At 40.1% G+C, this 24,127-nt stretch overlaps 1 protein-coding gene across 4 annotated transcripts in view; it reads right to left on the bottom strand.

Annotated features, from left to right (window-relative positions):
- The window catches only part of ARHGAP18 (Rho GTPase activating protein 18), a 94,258-nt gene that overhangs the window by 42,501 nt on the left and 27,630 nt on the right, over positions 1-24,127 (bottom strand). The window contains exon 1 of one of the 4 annotated variants that reach the window (XM_054062997.1): positions 743-1,032. The exons of 2 other annotated variants lie outside the window; for them this stretch is intronic. The gene's annotated coding sequence lies outside the window, so the exon portion shown is untranslated. Of the gene's footprint in view, positions 1-388; positions 531-742; positions 1,033-24,127 lie in introns of those variants that run through there. One more of the 4 variants, XM_054062996.1, reaches the window with a different exon arrangement.

Genomic DNA, 24,127 nt, shown 5'->3' on the forward strand with positions numbered 1-24,127 from the left:
GAGCAGTGGGTAGATTGGACAAGACGATCTCCAGTGGTTATATCTAAACTTAAATTACTATTATGACAGTATATCAACATTCTTCCATGTATGAAAAAACAGTAAGTTCTTAACATTTCAGGAACAGCTTCAGATGTCTTTTATGTCTGGGTTTGTCTCCATATTCTAAAAAAAGGAGGCATGATTTGGGGTTGATTCTGAGAGAAAAACATATCAGAGATCAAGCATTGTGGATTTATCACAATGTAAACCCAGTAAATTAAGTCCTAGCTTCTGATTTGGCTGACTTTGCAAGTTTATCTAGAATTAAAACAAAAATCACCTTGTCCTTTCTTTTTATCTTGGGGCAACTGAGCTTGTTAGCTGCCCCTAAGTAAAAAAGCCATACCTTTCTCTCTGAAGATAAGCCCCTTTTGTGTCCAAGTCACAAATCCTTTCACACCATATGTGCTTGATTCTCTGATAAGAAATCCTATATGGACTTTGCCTTTAAAGGTAAAGAGCTTTATGGAAGGACTATGTGTTTCCACCCGCCCTGCCTCTCTGCTCCAGGTACAAGTTAATAAATGACAATAAATTACCATGCTAATATATACCCCAACACCATTCCTTAACCTGCCCTTATTTGGAAGACAAATTAAAAAAACACATATAGGAGTATTTAGCTTTAGTATTACTGGCAATAACAACATCTTGCTAGTTGTACAAGCTACCCAACGAACACTTTTTTCCACGTGGCTACCTCAGTCCTTAATACTTCTCCTGACAGGTGCGTCCTGCATGCAACCTGTGCTGCAGAAAGGCATTCATGGAGTTGCATCAGAAACGTCCTCAGCAGCTGATGTAGGTGCCAAGCACGGCCAAAGCAGGTCAAATGTCACCAAAACAGCTTGAGGTTCCCAGCCCTTGCCAAGGCTTCTCTCCTCCAGCAGCTGAAGGTGCTCAGAGCAGATGGCGTTCCTCTCACAAACAGGGTCTGTAAACTTGAACTACAGCCTGAGTGAGGTCAGATCTCAGCTTATCGTCCCTCAGCTTAACACCGCAGAGCTGCTCAGCAACTCTTTGGTGGCCTTTCACCTTTGGAACAATCTGCTCGCACTGACCCACCTCAGCTGAAATTTAACCACCGCAGCACACCGTGCAAAATATAAAACTAACAGACTGAATATGTTAAAAGCACACACACTGGCAAGGTCTGGCAGGCTGAGGTGGGACTTGCTGCAGTATATCATGGCTCTGTGCCACACTTCCAGGGCCGTGCTCCTACTGTCCTTCCAAAAAAGCCAGCTCATTACCTTCTCCAGACTAGAGTCCTGTTTAAAAGAAGTGAAGTCTGTGTCCTGAAATGCAGAGCTGATACTCAGCACAGAGCACTTCAGGTCATTTTCAGGGTCCTGTGAGCATTTGCTGCGTGTTAAAAACACTCCATTAACTCTCACAGATTGCATCTTACCCTTCAATCACCACACACACTTGCCCTTCGCCACCAAAATCAGCTGCTTTTCTTGTAAGGTCTGACCCTTCCATCTGTCATTAATGAATTGATACAGCAACTCCCAGCTCTGAGCAGGCAATATTGCCACTTCTCGTCACGAAAGCCCTCAGAGAAGGACACGAAAGACATGGGAAGCCTTCCACAAAATATTCACACAAAGACCTCACCACTCCACTGTGAATCTCTCTTTCAGACTGCACATAGCTTTGGGCCCATCCACAGCTTGCAGCCCCACAGATGACTGGGAGCACTCGGGCTCTTCAGGAGCTGAAGCCACAGGCTCCTGGTCCACTCACCAATGTCTTGTCTTTTCTTACCAGATTCAACCAACCCCCATCTCCAGTTTCTGTTTGGACTGCAAAACCTTGCAAAGACATTTGCATTTGTCCACACCCATGAATCATAATTCTGTGGGCTAGGACAGAGAGAGAGGCTCAGGCTGGAAGAGAACAACCGCTAACACTTTAGCTGACAGAGCAGGTCAGATCTTATTCTAACTACGCTTGTTTCAATGTTTCTTGCCTTGCATGGCCCACCAGGGAAAGGTACCAGCGAAGAGGTATTTGGTGCATAATCTCTACAGCAGTGGCTCTGGAAATCCTTCTCTCTGCACAACGAGAGGCACCAATGAGAAAGACCTTTTGAGGATAATGAGTACAGTCTTGACATCACAGTTGTTTGGATGAGAAAGGAAAAGTGTTAAAATGCACAGTATAGGGAAAAATAGGCTGCCAATGAAGATTTTTATTTTTAGATATTTATTGACAAGACCAAGAACATGGCATTTCTGCTGTGACCTTCCACTGAATTACATGTTTTTCCAAACATATGCTTAAGTAAGCACTAGTTGCATATTACAATAAAAATGTATAGGTGGGAACAAGTTAAGGCCAAGAAAAAAGGGATTAGAAGGGGAAAACCAGTAAGTCTCGGTAATAATATTATAAGGAATCTGGAAGAGACATGTTTTTAAAAATAATTAATCCCACTTGCACAGACTGGCTCATTAAAAAAAAAAAAAAAAAATCTTAAAGTATTACAAATACCCCGTGTTGCAACCTTCAAAAAATTTTGTAGAAGACTTCTTTCCCAAAAAAACTATTAGTACAAAATAAGCACAACTCATTATAAAAAGAGCTATTACTGTGGCTGCAGAAAATAGATTACTTCTCCAGCACATTCTTAAGTCTAAGTGATCTTTAAATTTTAAGAACACAGTTGCTTTTCACAAGTATCCTTAAAGAGATCTCTTTTCTTCTCCCGGGAAATGTAAGCTACTGCTAACAAACACAGTCATTTAATTTTCAAACACTACCCACTTAGCATTTCAGATCGCTAAATGCGAAATTTACTCCTCAGAAGTTTCTTTTCCCCTAGAAAACTTGTATTTCCATTAATGTCTTTACTAACAACACTCTCAAACTTATCTTATTGACATCTATTTCCAAACGTTAGTAAATAGTTCACTCTTCAAATAGCTTTACAAAGAACAGTGCAATGCTCTCATTTACAAATTACACAGTCAGTTCTGACCTGATACTCATACATATGCCCTTTGCAGGCGATGAGATTGCTGCCTATTTATCTCAGTACAAGACTGAACCCCCAAGTATAAAAGCCATTCTTCAATACAGTTATTGCAATTACCAGAGTTAATATTCTTGTACCACCCACTAGAGATACATCTATTTAGTAGAAACATCAAGGATGCAAGATGAAGGATTCCAGCTCTTCCAGAGGAAAGCTATTAAAAACAATTCTTGTAATGAACTCTGTTGGGAGTCTTAAACATTGTCTTTAAACAGGCTATAAACTGAAGGCCAATTCAATATTCTATGCGATTAAAAGTTTTATGTTTGTATCAGCCAACTTTCACCATTGAGAACAGTGTAGAAATAGCATTGCTTTAACAAGTGACGTAATTACTAGTCAAACTGGACTATTACACCTACTTAAGCTGTACAAAGAAAACACAATCTTCATATTCTTGGCCTGTAAAGCTCCTTTAAGTAATCCTGGCCATAAACCATTGCTATTGGAGTTCTTATACAGGCAACATCTTGAGCACTGCAGCCCCTTCAGATACATGCTCTTGACAACTCAATAAACTGGAACTTTCCTTCCAGAGTTATCTAAAATTATAAAGACATACCTGACTACACCTATATTATAGCAGCACTTCTGAAATCCCTGTGCAAAGCAAGTCATCACTCCTAAAGCCAAGGTACATTTGGCCATTTACATAAAAGCTATTAGCAGTATTAGTGCAGCCATACCTCAGCTGATCTAGGGCTCCCTGATTCTGAGCATCATATCAATGCATGGGTGGATGTATTAATAACCTGATAAACAAGATACACAAAGGCTGTGAGAGGGGTGAAAAAAGGGGTGGGTATTTGGCCCAGAGAGATGAAGCATGCTGTTCAAATTCATGAGGCAAATCAGCAACAGAAACAAGGATGAGTCTCAGATCTCTGCAGACTTTCACCCACTGCACCACTGAGCGTTAAAAATCAGGATCTGCCCCACAGTGAACTGCAAGGCACATAAGAGGAAGCTTTGCTGATGTGGGTTTATGATAGACTCCAGCAATGTGGCTATAAATAGAGTAGCACTCTCAAAACAGAATTATCTTGACATAGAAGTTACAAGGTTAAGCAGTAATCCATGTCAGCAATTTTAAGTTTGTACAATGGCTAACTAAGTTTAAACAACCTAAAAATGCCTATGGGTACTGTGGCCCATTTTGAAAACTATTTACTAAGTAATCACACCCATGAGATCTTGTGCTCTTAAATATAAATACAGAACTTCCCAAGTATTTTCAAAGCTAAACAACCAACAAGATAAGGAGAGGGAAACAATGTGGTCTCCTGTCCTGCTTCTCATCCTGAAAGCTCAGCAACAGAAGTGTGGGAATAAGTAAAGCTCCTAAGCCCAAAGCTCCCCCCATTCCTCCCCTTGTTTCAAGAAGCCAAGTAGCACTACAAGGTGCCAAGACTTCTTAACTGAATTAACCAAGAAAGCTCTAATCTAATGGCTACAGCAGATGCCTGGCTTGAGCTCCCTGTTCTTGCTTGGGACACTGCCCCAGGACATCAGCAGGCTTTCCCATAGCTACAGCACCTACTAGAAGGACATCCAGATCTTTCAGAGTTTCTAGGCAAAACTGCAACCCAAATAATCAGACATGAAGACAACACAAGGCCTTGATTCCAAGGATGTGTTAAATCAAGTATATCTATTACCACAGCACTTATTCTAATTGGTTTCAATCTAACCTTTAAGAAATTTCTTCACACCACCCTGTTGGCACAGTAGCAAGTATTCTGCAGTGCAGCTTTGAGAATCTTTCAAAGTCTTTTGTTAAAATAAGATCAAATTGCAACTGACGTATCCATCAAAGTAGGTTGTTCTAAAGTAAGTTTACTTTGTGTAAAACCACAGAGTACTGACACTCCCTAAAATTAGATGTAAATGCTTTCACCTTTTTATATGGCTTACATATTAAAAAGATTCTATTGCATTGATAGCTAAAAAATCCTGTCAAACAAAAGCCAATATCACTGTCTTTCAGAGCAGCAGGTAAACCCTTAGCAATACCTGCCATGACCCAAGTCCGGACATTTGGTGTCCAGAACAAGGCAACAACATTTCTCACCACTTTTAAAGCACTTCATAACTTTTAGAAGGCATTAGAGAAACTTAAGTTTGAGCTTATATTTCTGCTTTTCATTCCAGCTCCTAAAACTTGTCACTCCTTGCAAAAATTGCATTTTCCTTTCTACCTTTTCCATCTTTTATTCTTTCCATGACTGACAAAAGTTCTCCTGAAACTCAGTCTTTTCAAGAAAGTCATACAGGACATACAAAGATATCAGTAATGAAACAACATAATCTCCAATATTTTTAGTGAATTGACACTTAGCACTCCTTCTCTCCCAACTTAAAAAGTTTTCTTTTGGCTACCTTGTGACCTTATGAGACATTTTGAATGTCAATTGCAATCAAACTTGCCCAAATCCCCCTTAAACTCCAAAGAAAAGCCAGAAAAGTAGGAACTGAGGAAAAGCTCTGTTCTCCTTCCAAATATGGAGTACAAAGTGATTGCAGAAAGGGTATAAAACAGTACTCACTTTCTAAATGAGCATAAAAGAGGCTGAGCAAGGAGAATCAGGTCTCTTGGATTTTTTTGTAATACCATCAGCTGCTGTTAATACCCGCTCAAAACTGCTCTGGAGATTAACAAAAAAAACCCCATACAAGCACTACCAAACATAACAAAACCAACCACCAAACGAAAACTGGAAAACTCACTAAACCCCTCCATGAATAATAAATGTAAACCAGGCCAAAGTTAGGCTGTCAGACTGTAAGTCTAAAAAGTGTGTGTGCGCGTGTATATATATACACACACATACAGAGTACTCTTTTCAGTCACAATCTCATCATTATTTATATAAGATTCTTTTTACCTTAGTGAATATGAGCTTCCTCCTTTTCCAATCCCCACCTGTCACTGAAGAAAACAGGAGGGAAATTGTGGCCATGTCACAGACTACTACACTTGATATTCTAATCCACTACACCAGAAATGGGAGATTCCAGATAAAATGCCAAAACGTAATCTGCCTGAACTATATACAGCACTTCTAAGAAGATTAAAATATTTCATGACATTTCCTTTAAGAGATCCCTGTTTTCCTACACAGCCATTTAGACACCACCTATTTTCTGCTTCTGGTTAGATAAATTATAATTGTTGTAAATAGACATACACAATCTATCTATAATGATGGTACAGATCATTAGCCCTTGTGTATGAGTGATGACATGAAATGATTTATTATGAAGAAAGGTGTTAGAACTATAACATACACACTTCTGAACATTTGCAAAAAGAGTTACTTGATATACCATGTTGTTTCAGAACAAATGTGATCTTGTTCCACCCCGCATAAAGTGAGAAAGAATTCAGGATTGATAACTGCAGCCATGAAGCCTGTCCACTAGAAAATGACAGCACCAGTTGTATTTCCTCGTGGGTTCCGGGACTGTTGCATTCCAGTGTCCGAGTTGTTCAACTCTGCAGGCTTTTAAGGATTACTCTTCAACCAGGAAACACAGAAGCTTGCTTACTTCTTTCAGTGAGACACGAGACTCAAGGACTCAAATTTGGAGCTTAACTAGAACATCACATATTATGGGCCTGTGAGAACCTCATGAGGTTCAACAAGGCTAAGTATAAGATCCTACACCTGTGACAGGGCAATCCCTGTTCTCAGTAGACGATGGGAGATGACGTGATTGAGAGCAGCCCTGCAGAGAAGGGCTTGGGGGTGCTGGTCAATGAGAAGCTCAACATGAGCCGGCAATGTGCGCTCACAGCCCAGAAGGCCAAACGTGTCCTGGGCTGCATCAATAGAAGTGTGGCCAGCAGGGCGAGGGAGGGGATTCTGCCCCTCTGCTCTGCAGTGGTGAGACCTCATCTGGAATGCTGTGTCCAGTTCTGGAATCCTCAACATAAGAAGGATATGGAGCTGTTGGAACGGGTCCAGAGGAGGGCTAAAAAGATGATCAGAGGGCTGGAGCACATTCCATATGAGGGCAAGCTGAGAGAGTTGGGCTTATTCAGCCTGGAGAAGAGAAGGCTCAGAGGAGAACTTATAGCGACCTTCCAGTACCTGAAGGAGCTACAGGAAAGCTGGAGAAGGGCTATTCATAAAGGCTTGTGGGGATAGGATGAGACGGAACGGGTATAAACTGGAGAGGAGCAGATTTAGAATAGACATTGGGAAGAATTTCTTCACTATGAGAGTGGTGAGACACTGGCACAGGTTGCCCAGGGAGGTTGTGGATGCTCCATCCCTGGAGGTATTCAAGGCCAGGTTGGAAAGGGCCTTGGGCAGCCTGATCTAGTGGGAGGTGTCCCTGCACGTGGCAGGGGAGTTGGAACTAGATGATCTTTAAGGTCCCTTCCAACCCTAACTATTCTATGATTCTATGATATTATCAGACTTGCAATAATTAGCACAATTAGCTAAATGGAGAAGTGGTATCAGAAGAAATCAGTTTTGGTTTTACTTCTGTATTGGCAAAATGCAGTAGTCTGTTTTATCTCAGGTCCTGAAACAAGGGTTCTGACCCTTTTAATTCTAATACTACTTGAATGAAGATTCTCAAAGGCTTTGAAAACACATTCCTAATTTTGCCCACAGAAATTTCTGATTCAAAAGCATACATTTCAGAAAGAGAAATATCCATTCCTGGGAGTGTCAAATCCACCAGAAGGGAAAACAAGGCGACGAGGGAATCCGAGTGACCTGTACAGATACACTGACACAAGTGGCACCATGTTCCAAGCAGGTTTGCAACCGGTGCATGCTTTTGGAAGAACTGGAAGGGACTAGAGAACCTCAAGTCCCACTAAATGAAAGCAGAAGTCAGTCTCCAAACTCGACAGACAGACTCTATTTCCCTTATGTACAACCTTAATTGTGTTTAAAGCTCTAGTTTTAAACAAAACATATTGCTCACAGTTAGGAAAATAAGGAAAAGAATGGCCTCACTCAAATCTCCTTTCTCATTCCTTCCAAATGAATCCTTGTTCATGACCTTTCTCATTCCCTCCAAATGTCTTCTACATTACCTGGCTTCATGTGGACACGGATGTGTCCTCTGCAGTTTTGATTCTTTTCATTCTTCACAATTCCTATCAATTACAAAAGCGTATGCAAAACATGTTCTCTATAACTACTCTAATGCCGCTTATTAGGAAAACATTCGCACAAATCACACACATTTTAAAAGAACACTTCTTCTTTAATCTTCTAAGAGAATGACTGGAACTAATCTTCTCCCAAAGAAGAGAATAAAGCCTGTGTGAAATTACTTCAGGCTCCACAAATATCAAAGTGAATAAACCAGGAAGTGAAATAGATACAGTATTTGTAATTCCATTATTGAGAGGCACAGACAGGAAAGCTTTAAATAATTAATTTTTCTTTTCACAGTGAAAAAAAAATAGGAGCATAGCAACAAAGCCGGATTTAAGCCATCCTGGCAAATACCAGGACCATCTAGTAAAGTACAGTTACAACCATGAAATGATACTAGACTCACTTTCCTGACTCTGAAAGCAATTAGCTCTCTAAAAGCACTAGCTCTTACCATGTTAAAAGGTCTATTGGTTAGATCTATAACCCTTTTACTTGCAAATATAAGGCCTGCAGCACAATACAGTAGTTTTGTTTATGCTCGAAGGAAACTGGCATTCATAGTCAATGTATTACGATATAATCCTTACATTCAGAATAGATCATAAATGCATTTGTATTAGCATTCTCAAATAGCAGGGGAGGAAATCCACACAGGAGTTTAAAGACGTTTTGTCAGGAAACCATTTCATTGTCCAAACAAACCATCGACAAAGACCCAGGAAGACAAAGTAGACAAAGGTGCTCTCGCAGTAGCTGGGTGAGAAAGGGAGAAGAAGAAGCAGAAGGGTCTGAGAAGACCAGCACACCAGTATACTGAGGGATATGAGTCTGTTCAGAACGAAAATGCCAGAGAGGATGACTTTAAGAAGCATCCTTAAAGGCAAGAAGGATAGGAAATATGGAGGCCTCAAGGACACTGCAAGGGATGGACCATATGGGTTTAGTTCAGGCTCAGCATGAGGAAGGAGGTGTTTGCAACCAGCTTCAGAGAAGTGATCATCTGCTCTCAGAGGAGCTAACACAACAACGCTGCATATGTCTCCACATAATGAGGCAAAAGTGCTTTGAAGAACTCCCCTGCTAGAAGCTAGGCAGTGTGCATCACTGCAGAGGGCAATGCAGGTCTCCCCTGACCCAGCTGTTTCCTTCATAACGTGACCCACAGACCCATGCACAAAGAAAGGAGCAGCGGTAAAATCCATTGTCACCTCAGCAAAAGAGACTGAAAAGGGCACCCAATCACAATCCTTACTTCCTATCTTCAAGGGCAACTGCCAAAGCCATGAACCTTTACAACATCTCCTTTCCTATCAAATTCCTTCTTCTAAGCAAATATTGCTGGGAAATACCTGTTCCTGTGGTGTAACAACTGAATCATCTGTAGCTCTCTCTTACCTAGACCAACAAACACTTCCAATGGCTTGGTGTCCTATGACCCAGCATGAACCTCATTCTCCTGCTCATATTTCTGGTAGTTTTTAAATGTCAGTAGACAACCAAGCAAGCAGGAAGAAACTCAGGAGCACAGATTCTTTCCTTCCTTCCTTCTCCCGCTTTACTACCACCTCTGTTTCCTGAACATCGGCAGAAACAATATAAAAACATGTATTTTTTCAACCAAAAAAAAAGCTGTTCTGGTACTTAACTTCACTTACAAGTTAAGTATGCAGATGTACAGCTACCGATTTGAATACACAGATGCATTCAAGTACAAGTTTGGAAGCTACTAGTAACCCTAACATAAAAACCCTGCTGCACAATTTAAAAGCTACAGCTGCTCTGTTGCTTCACCATGAGAGATGGAGGTGACACCAAGGAAGAAACTACATATTTTCTCTTGTGTCAGGTTCGAGAGGAGAGACGGGGAGGAGAATTCAGATTACCCACAGCAGTTAATTCATTCTTCCAGTCTGGGTCTCCCTTGACAGGGCGCCTCCCATCACTGAATGCCTACCATAGCGTTCGGGAGCACGCTACCTGTCCACAAGGTCTGAGCATCAGGACCTGAATATGACAACAAAACAGGATTTAAAAGAGGTTTGGTTTTGTTTCAGGAGAGGGAAAAATCAAAGAGAACACAACACAAAACAAACAAGGGGGGGACTGCAGGGGACAAAAAAAGAAACAAACACTAGAAATTAAGAAAAAGTAAACAAAACATGCAAATGAAATAAACAATCATTTGATACAAACAGCAGTCCAAAATGAAAACCAAACCGTAAAAAAAAAAATCACATGTGTTCTATTATTAGTTGTTCATAACTACACATGTAATCCTTATTTCTCACTTTTCACTAACAGCATGAATGTTTTTTTGATTTTTGCTCTTAGATCTGATTCTTTTTTTGTGTAAGCAGTCTCCTTTCCATGTGGGCAAATGGGCAGCGAGTTCATCAAAACTTAACACAGTCATGGAAGACTTGATCATATATTAAGATGGCAAGAGGAAATATTCAAGCCTGGTCAGAAATGGAAGGCTGACAGTCACAGCTTGCTCTGCAGCTTTAAAAAAAATGCTGCTAGTAAAATGAGAAAAAAAGTGTTTCCAGAATTATGGAAATAGAAGACCAAAATAGCTCATCAACTGTATATACTTTTCAAGAAAAGGATGCAGGCAGGGACTATGAGAATTTGGGGATTTAAATACTGTAATTTTTTTTAAAAAAAAGTAATATTTTAGATTTATAAACTATTTAGATCATAATTCCTAATATAAATTTAGTACAATCCTCTGTTTTCCTTCTTAACTAACACTCCTTTCCTTACCAGCATCTTACAAATATGAGATACCGGTTTCTAAATCAATATATAGGTGCCACTTATGTTTTTTCAGTTGACAATGTTCTCCATGATTATTGTTCAAAAAAGGTATCAGTCCACTTTGGAAGATGTCAGTCAGCTATATAAAGCAACATCAATCTGTATTTTAAAAATTATTGTGTCACTAATATTAGCCATAACTCTTACCCTGCATTCCCAAACAAAACATTTCAGTGGAGGGTTAACTGCCAGCAAAAAATGCAAGTAAAAAATGACATTTACTCTTTTTAACTTCCCCCACGTATCTAGAGGTTAAATCTTTGACTTCAACTTTAGATATTCCTTTGTGTGAACAGAGTAAAAATAGCACATATTCATAATACTAAATAGCTATGATTACAGACACCAGTAATAATCAAGGAAAATCAAACAGTGATTCATGTATAACACACTAAATCTGAAATAAGGCACAAGTCATATGCAGATGCTCCTATAAATACAAATTCATATTTCCTTTTGCTGTATGTACACACACACTGTGTACAGAAGAACAAGAACAATGCCATGCACTCTGGAGTATTACTATCCACGATGTTCAGTTACAGGGCCAAGATCTCAATGCCCAACATCTGTACTTCCCATTACAAGACGCACCTTCCACAAGTGAATACCATATGTTTTTAGAAAGTATCATGTGTACACAGAAAAATAAAATGCTGAATGCAATATTAAGTCACATACAAAAAAGCTCCACTTTAATTAATTTGAAAATATCATATTATGACAGCTATCTAAGTCTGCAGTTTGGAAGGAAAGAAAGACAGCCTGAACAGGTCTGACCGGAGTGCACAGAGCAGACATTTCTAGACAGCAACGGGAACAAAAGCGTGAGGCAAACCAGAGCAGAAGCTGCAGGGAGCCCCACGAGTCCTTCACTCTCAGTTCCAAGGCTGCACTGCCCAACCACTCTATTCATTCCCAGCCCTCACACTGCCTTGCCGTGCCAGGCAGGACCCTGCTGGCTTTCCCTAAAGTGCTACCTAATCCATCCTAGAAATTAAGGAACCAGCACATAACCAAGACTGCTGGGGAGGCAATGAAGGAATTGAAATATCTCTGGGCCTGATGCGGGTGACAAATGCATCCTTCAAGCTCAGGAGGGGTGACACAGTTAGTCCCTTCCTACCAGAAGTATTAAAGTAAACACATTCTTAATATTTTCTGCACTGAACATGCAGTTTTGCAACCTTAGAGGTTTCTTTGGATGCAAGAAATAATTGATTGCATAAGTACCAATTCTATCTCAGAGGATAATTCCCTTGCCAAAATAAAGCACCTGAACAAAGCATTATATTTACTATAGATTTACAAGGACTATACAAGTGCCGCCAGGTTAACACAGAAAAGGAAACACACTTGTGAATTTCAAAAGGGTTTATAACTTACAGTGTAAGTTAATACAGCAATGGCAGGGGAAGAAGAAACAGCGTAACAGGAATTTTACAACACAATTTAACATGAAGATGAAAAGGAGATATTCAAAGAAAGACAAATGTCCATACACCCAAATTACAGTATTTTCTGAATTCCCAATTCTCTAATTGCAACCAGTGTGTAAACTTACAGGTTGTGCCACCCCTACTGATGTTTTTACTGGGGGTATTCAGATCTCCTTCCTCTTTTAAAGTCAGGAAGGTGCAAACAAGAATTTTAGGATATTTTCATTGACTCTGCCCTCTAGGCAACTGACCTCATTTTCCCTCTTTCACCATTTCATAAAACCTCAGAAGTAAATGAATTAGAATTATTTGTACAATCCCATCTCAGAAAAAAACATGACCTTTTTATTACCATGTATATACACAATTGTTTTAAATCATAAGGTAATACACTGAAGCTGTCACTTCCACAAGAGTGCTCCAAGAGGTGATACCTCAAGGTCACCTAAGCCTTTATGAAGTAGCTTGCAAGAGGCAGACACAACCTTTCAGTGCCCTTCTCAGAGCAGCCTAAATCCACACCCCATCCTTAACAGGCAGACCCCTTCAAAGCCAGCACAAGCACGCAGGCAGCCAACCTGCAGGCTGTGCTATCCAGTGGAAAGGAAAGAGTATCACCATTTGCTAGAATAGACTACATGGGAAAAATTCAGCTAGCAGGACTGTCAGAGGACTGAGTGACAACACTGCACAAAGCCAACTAGATGCAAGACTGAAGCAGGCCACCAGCCCAGTGCAAGTCACCACCCTGTGTGGCTACAGCAGAGAACAATGCTTCGTTTGGAAACAGCGATGGGTAGGGCATCAAAAATTCATGGGAATTCATAGGTATTCATGGGAAGGGCATCAAAATCACTTCAGCACCACACCTCCAGCCAACAGCTAGGCTTTCTTCTACTGGAAGTCACGATTAGACCCCAAGGTACCACAGTGACCTCTTCAGCAGCAAAGCCACACCCCACAAAAAAAAAAAGATCACTGCTTTTTCCCTTGTATTGCTCACTCAACCCGACACATCAGAAGATTCCCAGGATTGCACAATGGACTTCAAATGGCCTTGTAAAGGTTTTTTCCTTAATGCCATTTAATCCTAGAGGTCCTTTGCAAAACACCTGCAAAGCACCATTTAAGGGAACCTCAATGTACAGAGTCACAGCTGTCCAGTAGTTACCACACATGAGCCTGCCACAGCTGGATATGCCTGCCACACTGCCTTTTTTCCAAGTTATCACGCAAAACAAAAAAGGGAAGGCAGACCTTGGTGGATCTAGAAGAAAGAACATGCAAGATATCTTAGTCATATCTACTTAATGTTAATAATTTCCTTAGTATTACGGAGAGGCCAATCAGACAGATGATGTACAGGGAAAGTCCCCCAGTAATTTGTTGACAATCACAAAAAGCAAGCGTTTCTGACAAAGTAAAACCTGTGGCATAAGGGAACCTTAATAGTGTAAAAATAGAAAGCAATATGCAATGGAAAAAAGATAAAGTAATATCCTTTTCTGGTTGCAAGGGTCACAGGTGTCCTCCTTAGAAAACTAAACGGATATGGATGTCTTTTTAGTAGGCTGGCACAGCTTACTGTCCTGTGACACCTCAAAGCAGTAATACTCTCCCACCCTTCTCAGATGCTAATAAGTTGGAAGCAGACTAAATGGCACATGGACTCACAGTGCTTGAAGACCACTGAGGACACCGGATTTCTGAATTAAAATTGCCATGCTAGTTTGACAGACGACGTTGATGGACAGTTATCAGTGAGAGATATAACATACCCTGGGATCAGGATGAAGGCCTGGAAAACACACGCTCTGTACCTCCAAAGCTAATGAGGCCAGCCACAAGGCAGCTTACATACCGACAAATGAATGTCCCAATCTTGATCTGGAAGATGACATGACCCTTTGGGAGTTATTTTAAGTTATTTCCTTATTTAAAGCACTAGCAATGAACTCTCATGACAGCAGTCACTTGTAATGGGACAAAGGATCATCTCTGACTAGCTCAGAACAAGTCACAGAATCAAAGGAACATAGTTAATGACAAAAAAAGTCAAAGCTTTAAAATACTACACCTCCCTCACTGCTTACTATAAGCTGCAAAAGTGTCTTAGCTTCTAAGCAGTCCTGCACTGTTTTTAGTGTAAGAGTCCCCCATTATTTCAGAGATATTCATTAAAAGATGATGTGGCTGTTGTAACAAAACGCTTTTACCTACAAGTCTTCATTTGCAATTTCAAATAAACAAAATAAAAGGAAAACAAAAGAAATCTTAAGGAAGAGGTTAATATGCATATCTACAATATGACCTGTATGCTCAGATGTGATGAAATCACCACTCCATAGAAAACAAATCTGTAGAATTCCAGATCATCTATTCATATATAAACATACATACTTATATATGTATAGTATAGAATGGAAGGAAAGAATTCTATGCAGAGAAGAACTTCAGGTCTTAAAGGAAATTGAACTTGTAGAAAGAAATTTATAGCAGGACAATAAAAGGTTTTTATATAAAAAATTGCTGCCCAGAGCAATGCTGCTAGCAAAAAACTTAGTGTTCCTAGCCAGTAAACTGAAATACAGCTACAGCTGTATATAAAATCATACAGGTGATTATACATTGTAAAAAAAAACAAACCCGAAACCAACAACTTATTTAACAATACACCCACATAAAAAATGTTTGCATGAACAGGCACTAAGGTTATCTACGGTCTTACTTACAAGGAAGGTTGCAAATAAAATTAAAAGAAACCAACACAGTATATGCAGATGTGAACTTGATTCTTCCATTTCTTAAGACCAGTAACTCCTACAAGATAATCTACTTGGAGAAATACTCTTTATCTAACTGAAGCTCTTTTGAGTCAAAGTTGAACTACATTTTAGATATGAAGTTACTTACGTGAGAAGACTTGGAAGGTGAGATAGAAATAGGGGTTCAAAAACCTCCAGGCGAATAACACAATACAGCATGGTACAAAAGGCACCGATCTCATCCAGAATCGGAGGTTGTGCACCTGTGTCAACACTATACCACACACGGGGAGAAGAAAGAAACCAACCCAAATGGCCAAGGCTTGAAGGAAAGGTTTCTCAGCCTAGGCTCAAACACAGCTACACAGCTATCCACATGAAGACAGCTACACAGCTATCCAGTAGCCTCATGCTGGTGCCGGGCCAAGGTCTGAGCATACTGCAGTGGAAACGTGGCCTAAGAAAGATACCACTCAGCACAGCCTGGTGATCGGAGAGAACGCCTTGTTGCTAAAAAACTGCTGAAAGCCTGGCTCCTGGCTCCTATGAAATTATGAGTACACGCTTACATTAGAACAAACCGTTTGAAAGGTTTGAAAAGACTGTTGTATAAGGGCACTTACGCCAAGTGCTTTATCATCTCTTCCCATCCCATCCTGTCCTGTTCTCTGCCCTGCTTCCTGCTGGCATGGCCCTATGCAGAGATATTGACTGACATCCTGGCACAAGCTGCTGGCTGCTAACTGACTGGATCTCACTTAGCAATTTCTTCAGAAGTAAACAACAAAACCTAAATTTTCACCTAATCTGTATTTCAGAGATTAAATATATGCATGTATACAAAATGACTTAAGAGAAATTATAGCAACCCGTACCGAGGTTTGTGTTTAGGGAAATCCATATCAAATAGTTCAGCAAACGGAGAGCAAGTGAAAAATGTGTAAGTGAATGCCTCCCTTCCAATCCCTAAGGCAGGAAGACTAACCTTTCTTTAACAATCATTACAAAAACTCAAGCAAGACTCAGAAACCCAAACACTATGACACATCACACAGATTTTATCACCATACGTCTTCATAAATTGTTTTCTGATTTTAAGTACAGAGTGCCAAATACCAGCTTTCACAGCACGAAACTCAAAGTTTCCCATAAACTTTCATGAGCAGCTCATACTTACTAGTAGAAAAAAGATCACATTTTAGTTTATTCTTGTATGCACCATCCACAGTAAGAAGCTCAGACACAGTTTGTCCTTTGCTTTCACCTCAAGGAGAACAAGTAACAGTGCAAATGCCCTTCTCTGAAAGAGGAAGGCAGATAGAATTTGTATCACTGGCCAAATGCCTGGACATTTTAATTAGTATCTAAGATTTTTAATTACTTGTATTTGCATATGTCCTATATATTTAATGTCTTAGGTGTTTTTACCCTTAAAATATTACCGCAGTGAAAGGTCAGGTTGTGTTTCCTACAGAAAATTATCTGAGCTGTTCTGATTATACTTCTCATTCCTGATACAGTTTTGATGTATTACCTTGGGCACCATGAAACCAAAGCAATCTTTCTGGTGCAAAGTTCAGAGCAAAGAAAGGTGTGTTTAAACAAGGCACAAGTCAACCAGCGTTCGAGAGCTTATCAACTAACAACCAACCATAGCTTAGAAGCTGCACTTTAATTTACCTCATTACACTGTGTGCAAATCTAAGCTCAGCTTCTGTTTCTTTTGGTGAGGCAGACTGCTCCATTCCACGTGCAAATGATGAGGGGAAGGCAGGTTCCATAACAGAAGTGCAGATGTTCCCTGCTGCATAATGCACCTGGATCCCAAGGATCTTTTCTCACATCACAGCCTGCCTTTTGCAGGTGGTGGCACTGCACATGACTGAATCACTGAACAGTGCGACTCATGACTAAATGACCCAGAGATGAAACTTACGCTAGCTTTAGAGCGGCTGATAAAGGATGAGCTGTACCTGAACTGACTAAAAACCTATCAGTATAAAGTTAAGCCATCAAGCATCTTTTTAGCAAATCTGAACCGATGGAGTTATCAGATAAGCCTCTCACAGGATGAGGCCACAGCCAGCACCAGGACTCATAAAAATTATTTATCTTGTCAAATCGCAGTCCCATAGTGATTACATTAACCTGGCACAGACGTAGTCTGCTGCCAGAGGGTTCTGTTAAATCTCACTTTCCTATGGTTTTCCAGCACCATCATTGATGCACTCACTTGCTGGGCCAATCTGTCTGAGAACAAGACTTGCAAAAAAAATATTCCTTTTAGTTGGATTTTTTTTTTTTTAATTCAGCTCAATGTACTTCTGTCACCCAAGAAATGCCAATGCCAGGGCAAGAAAAATATTAGGAAGGCATAGGTTTCTCAGGAGAAGCTGGCACAGACAAGCCATCAGAATGAGTTTACAGTAGGACACAAAAGCTTGCCCTCTAACTGGGTTATGGTGGACGTAACTATTCCCACAGTGCTAATGCCATTACCAGTGTTCCCTTACCTGGCTGTAGCAAAGGGAATCACGTGGTGAGGTTCCAGAAGCTACGCTACAGAGCTGTTAGATCTATCATCCTCTGGGCAACTGCCAAGAAAGAAAGCATCTTCCACTGGCCCACAGTAACCATAGCTCTGTCCTCCTGCTGTGACTGGCCAGCGACTTCCTCGCTGTGCAGTTTCTGAGCCTTCTGGTTACTACTCTGAGCCTCATGCTTTCCATCTGTGACCACAGACTCATAACGACAGTTATAACCACAATTACTAAAGGATTCCTTGGGTGACTACAAGCCCAAAAGAACTTTCGGCTTTATTTGTACAGTCAAAATCTAACCTTGCACTCTCTTAAACCAGAGGCAAGGCTCCCCGATACCTCTGGACCTCCTGTAAACTCCTGGCCCTCCTGTTGTATTTTATTAAAGGCAGGGAATTACTGATAGAGGGAATATTTCGTCAGTGGCCTTGAGTCCCATCAACTATGGTTCTGACAATTACATAGAAATCAGCTAAAAACAATCCACTGATCAAAAATAATAAAAATTAAACAATGTACTTTATTAAGCGCATACCACTAAATATTAAGTAAACAGTTCCCACACATCCTCTTAAGTATTTCCTTGGTTTTCAGACAGGGAAGTGAAATTAAAAAATATCTGACTTCCCTAAGCCACAGCAAAAGCTGTCTGGGTAGTTTAGGGACTGATGAACAGGAAGAAAAGGTAGTCTGAGGACTGGTAAATCGAAGATTTGTACCGATGATAAATCAAGCAAAACATACCAGTTGTTCTGCTGCAGTCTAGCACTAAGGATATATGAGATTTCTTTATTTGCTGAAGTCAGCATTATTCTCACTTCGCTGCTTTCTCATGAGTAGTGTACCATCAATAGCATTTCTAAACAAGTTAAAAGCATTGACATTTGCACCTCCTCAAATATTCACCCTGATTCATCTAGTCCTCCAACAACAGCAAGGGCACTGCAAAATAAATATTCTAAGAAGTTTTTATCTATTTTTCAACTTCTGGGCTAAGAAGTGTCCCAAGGAAACAAGGGTGTCGCAGAAGGCCTCCATTCAGCCACACTATTCTGTGTGAAAAAATGAAGGTGCATACTCAGTAACCTTAGTAAAAAAGCACTAAAAACAGAGAAGGGTGCTGGCATTGCAAATGTTACTGAAAAATGTATGAGTAGCCTTTTAAAACCTTAGACCTCTCAGTTCCGGTTATGAAACAAAAGTAAAATATTGGCAATAGATAATAACACTTCTTAATTGAGTGCCACTATCAGCAGACTGAAAATGCCATCCATCTTATTTGAAAAAAAATTTCACCAATTCTGCTCTTCAAAGAAAAAGAATTTAGAGAAACAATAGAAAAATATTTATTTGATACCACACTTGGAGGAAACAGTGGAGTTCAGACTTACACAGTTCCTCTGGCACTTTGCTCATCGGAAGTTCAGTTACACCCCAATTTTGCATGAAGTCTACATGCGTATAACAGTACATCTAGTAATACATTACATTATGTTCTGTACACTCTCAAGAAAAAACGGGAAAGTCCTTAATTAAAATGTTCAAAAGGCCTTTATGCTTCACATCCCTTATAGCTAGACAAGCATGACATCTCATTCTCTGTGTGTCATTAAAAGAAAAAAGAAAGCCTATATTCCCAAGGCCCTGGTATTACTCCTTTCTGCTATGTAGTTCCACTGATTCAGCACAGTTTTTCTCATTTTATATCTATTTAAGGGCCTGACACACAGCAGAACTGAATAGACTGTTTTCACTGAGAGCAAAAGGTGTTAAATCAAACCTACCTCCATTATGTTGAATAATCTGGGTCACACGTTGAACTAGGCTTGTTGAAATAATGTTGTTTTATCATACTGACAGATGCTAAATGGATATCTAAGTGCAAGAAACAGTGACAATGTCTATGTCAGACAACAGGGACTGCACTGAAAAATAAAAGCTCGAGTAGACCTGTGGATCAGAAAGGACATGCAACTCAACACGAGTTCCACTAGGATGCTTAGAAAAACAAGACAGCATGACTGCAGCATACACAACTGGCTGAGGTGGTAATTAGGAGCAAGGCAGAGATTTTACCTGTGTGGGTAACACTCATGAGACTGACACTGAAGTACTGCATGTAATTCAGACTGGGAGATGAAGGAGAAGCAAAGTAGCAGGACAAGCATAAAGAAGGATGCTGAAAATACTGAAGTGTTACAAAATGAGTTTTCAGACTGAAGAAACAAAGAGACTCGAAGAGGATTATTTGCTTCCTCTAACAAGATAAAATTGAACAGCAACTTGGCAATAGGTAACAGGCACTAGAAGGGCTTTTGAATTGATTGGAAAGACACAGTAAGCACCAAAGGCAGGAGCAAGACCAATTCAAAGAAGAAAAAAGGTGCAAACTGGGGGAAGAAGCTACCCCATGAAGCAACAATCTGGAATCAAGGAAGCAGGAAATGTCAGGACACATCTTGCTGTCAGTAGATCAAGTTACTGGGATCAATACACTGGTAACTAAGCAACACATTACGGGTCTACAGTATACTACATATTTATACATGCATTAAGTACAACAGACATAAAAGCAATTCTAAATAAAGCAATTAAAGCATTGTTGCCTGTCAGCTCTATTTGAAGATGTTGGTAGGCATTGGACAATAAACGCTGTTCAAATTAGCAGGCAAAGCCAAGGCAAGATTTTTCTACTGCATTTAGATAGACTGTGTTCACGCAGAGCTTGTAAACTCAGCTGATAAAAACATTGCTATTATTTTGTAAAGCAAGTTATAATGTGATAGATCTTTGAACACATGGAAGGTACTGAACCATCCATACTGGCATCTCAAAAGACAGGTTACAGGGGTTAGGAACAACTAATGCTGTAATGATGTGGAGAACCCAAAATCTGTGCTGTACTAGCAGACTGCAAATTAAATTGCGAAAGACTGCACCAACTTAAGTCCGTTGTAAGTAATCATAGAATCACAGAATCATAGAATAGTTAGGGTGGGAAGGGACCTTAAAGATCATCCAGTTCCACCCTCCCTGCCATGGGCAGCGACACCTCCCACTAGATCAGGCTGCCCAAGGCCCCATCCAACCTGACCTTGAACACCTGCAGGGATGGGGCATCCACAACTTCCCTGGGCAACCTGTGCCAGTGCCTCACCACCCTCATGGTGAAGAAATTCTTCCTAATGTCTAGCCTAAATCTGCCCCTCTCCAGTTTATACCCGTTCTCCTTCGTCCTGTCACTACAAGCCTTCGTAAACAGTCCCTCCCAAGCTTTTCTGTAGCCCCTTCAGGTACTAGAAGGTTGTTAAAAAGTCTCCCTGGAGCCTTCTCTTCCTCAAGCTGAACAACCCCAACTCTCTCAGCCTGTCCTTGTATGGGAGTTGTGCCCTTTTGAGTTCCTGCTTATACATTAAGCATTACATGTATCTCTCACACTGCTTTAGTGCTTCATACTGGGTTTCACTGTATTTCAATTCCAATAGTGAGTCACTGGTGGGAAAAGAAAGAATGGAAATGGAAACTTCCCTTGAAAAAAGGCATGAATTCATGCTTACTACTAGATTTCTACTCAGCTTAAGATGGAAACAATTAAGTCTTCGGATTAAAATGAGCAAATATTTGAATAATGAATGAGGCAGATTATTCTGGAAAGGAAAACAAACTCCTCTTGTATCCATGATTTGTAATGTCTTTATGGTCAACATTTGAAAAAATAATAGATTCTGGGCAATTCATAGCAGAAGTCTTAGTCGTTTTTCCAAGCTCAAAGGACTTTTGTCATCTGGTTTCTTTCTCAGGGAGAAGCAGTGAGTGATTGATTTAAACCACAGCTGTCAGTAGAGAATACCAAGTATTTTATGTCCCTCACTTGTCACCCATCTCCACAGTGAACACTAACGTTACCACTACTAATTTAGTAAAGCCCACATTTACAAAGTCATACACAAATAAATATTTTGTTTTATGCAGACTTACACAGTAACCCACAGAAAAAAGGGCACTTCTCTACAACAAAACCCAATGGAGACCCCCCTCATTTCACTGCCACACAGTGTCAGATGGCTTCTCAGAAAGTCACGTGGATTTATTAATGAAGTGGGACAGTGAGCCTTGGGAATCACAGGCCCTGGCTAGCAGGTGTCACTCTAAAGAGGAGACATGAGGCAGCAGCAATCTTCTCTTCTACAGTAGCTAAGGGTTACAGCACTCCTTCCAGAACTGGTCTGGGCCTTAGCTTCATCTCAGTGAAACTCAACTCATCGTTTTCATTTTGCAAATGAGTATGCAAGATTGAAACTGGGCAAATAAGGGAAGGTGCACATAACTGCATGGCCTGTGAGGGGAAAAAAGCCATCTCCTAGGCTCTATGAAATGCTGAAGTCCTTAATGAGTCATTGGCAATATGAAGATTCACAGGCCCTTCAGGTACATATAATGTTAAACAGGTGCTGGCTTGCAAAGCTTCAAAACTCAAACTGGTCTTCCAATGTAAATTAGAGAAGTGCACGTGAAGTGGCAGCAGAAGTGCACGTGGTGGCTGCTGGTAAGCAAGCACAACAACTCACTGGAAACAGATACAGGGAAGCCGTGACTCACAGGACAGCCTGGTGCAGTCCAGGAGACAATAGAAAAGAGTAATTTCCCAGATAAGACTAAGGTATGGAGAGAAAAGAAAAGTCATACTCCAGTGGCCACTACATTTACAGTCATTTATCTGTTACTTAGTCTGCATTTTAGGCTTGGTTCTTGAAAATACTCTGTAGCGGAAATTTATGTGCCTTGCGCAGTGCTACATATGCAGTTAGTTCTGCATTCACTCACTTGTAGTTTCACTATATCCTATTTCCCATCCATGGAATACTCCAGACTCCTAATCACATTTAAAAAATATTTTTACATATGTGTATGTTCACAAATATATACACATACATACATATATATGCATACATAGATATATTCACTCACTCTACAGGACAGAAATAGTCCTATAGAGGATCCTCTGGATGGCTTTTGATTGCCTGAGGGTAAAGCCTATGCAGCCATATGAGAAGACTTGTTATCTGAAACGCCTACATGTGGCTGGCAAATAGGACACAAGACCTGCTGTCCTTTTTTTCCGCAGTATATGGGGTAAAATTCCCCAGGAAGGAACTTAAATGGCACTGGAAGTTTATTCTTAAGAGTGTGGATTTCAAGTCATGTGCACGAGGTGACATGCCTACAAGCAGCCACTGAAGCAGGGTCTTAGACTGCAAGCTACTTGATTCATTTGCATTTTCCAGAGTCCATTTACAACAACAAATGGTTCCATGGGAAAAACAAGAAGAAATTATTTAAAAGCTTGTGCATGAACATCATAAAGAAAAGGAGATGACATCAAAATGCACATAGGAAGATAGCCAATCTAGCATTAGTGGACCCACTGGGGTTAAAACTGGAAAGTGAGAAAACTGATGCAATATGAAAACCAGACCAATTAAAATTGAATTTGATACTTGGTAATCTGCCTTTGTGATTTCTCTGAGGAAGTTCTAGGATTAATATTTAGGTATACCACAGAAATCACCCACAATACCTACAATGTAAGAAGATATTCCTTTAACTGTTACTTCAAAGTAAAATGTAAAATAAACATCCCTGTGGCAAAGAAGGCAGCTCTGAGGCTATTTTGAGCATCACCACTGTCAAGGCAATATTGCTATACTGTCAAACTGAAAGTAACCACATTGATCACACTGAGTTTTAGTCTTAGCCTTAGCCTAATGAACTAACAGTAAGGTACACCTTTCCTAAAGGAAATATTTCACAGGCTCATTGCACCTTTAAAGGGCAAAAAAAAAAGAATGAGAAAGCAGCTCAACAATCTATTAGATCAGTAAAATTATTTCATCTCCTGAAGCAAGATTTCTCAGTTAGGAAAAAAAAATGGTTAAGGAGTATAGGCTTCCTAATATTCAGATCCATGTTAAAAATCTACAGAATTTTCAAATTAGCAGATATGCTAACCTAGATACTAAGTTGTTCTTATTTTGTTCTTTTATTATAAAAGGCAAAATAAGTTCCAATTCTACACCAGCAATAAAACGCAGAACTTGGACCACAGAGCTGATGCATTTACCCACATTTACATTATACGCATTTACAGAGCATAAAGGAAGAACACATTTCCACAAAATGTTTCAGAATTATACGGGTTTGGGAGTTTGTTCTATTATTACCACACAGCTCTGCACATCTTGGGAATGTTGATAAAGAAGTAGCTAGAAAAATACAAAAACATCCTACAGAACTGTTACATTGTTTCAGAAAAGTTTTGGTTGGTTCATTGTTTTTAAAAAGACCAAAA

Source organism: Cuculus canorus, chromosome 3, assembly GCF_017976375.1.
Source record: "Cuculus canorus isolate bCucCan1 chromosome 3, bCucCan1.pri, whole genome shotgun sequence".
NCBI lineage: Eukaryota > Metazoa > Chordata > Aves > Cuculiformes > Cuculidae > Cuculus > Cuculus canorus.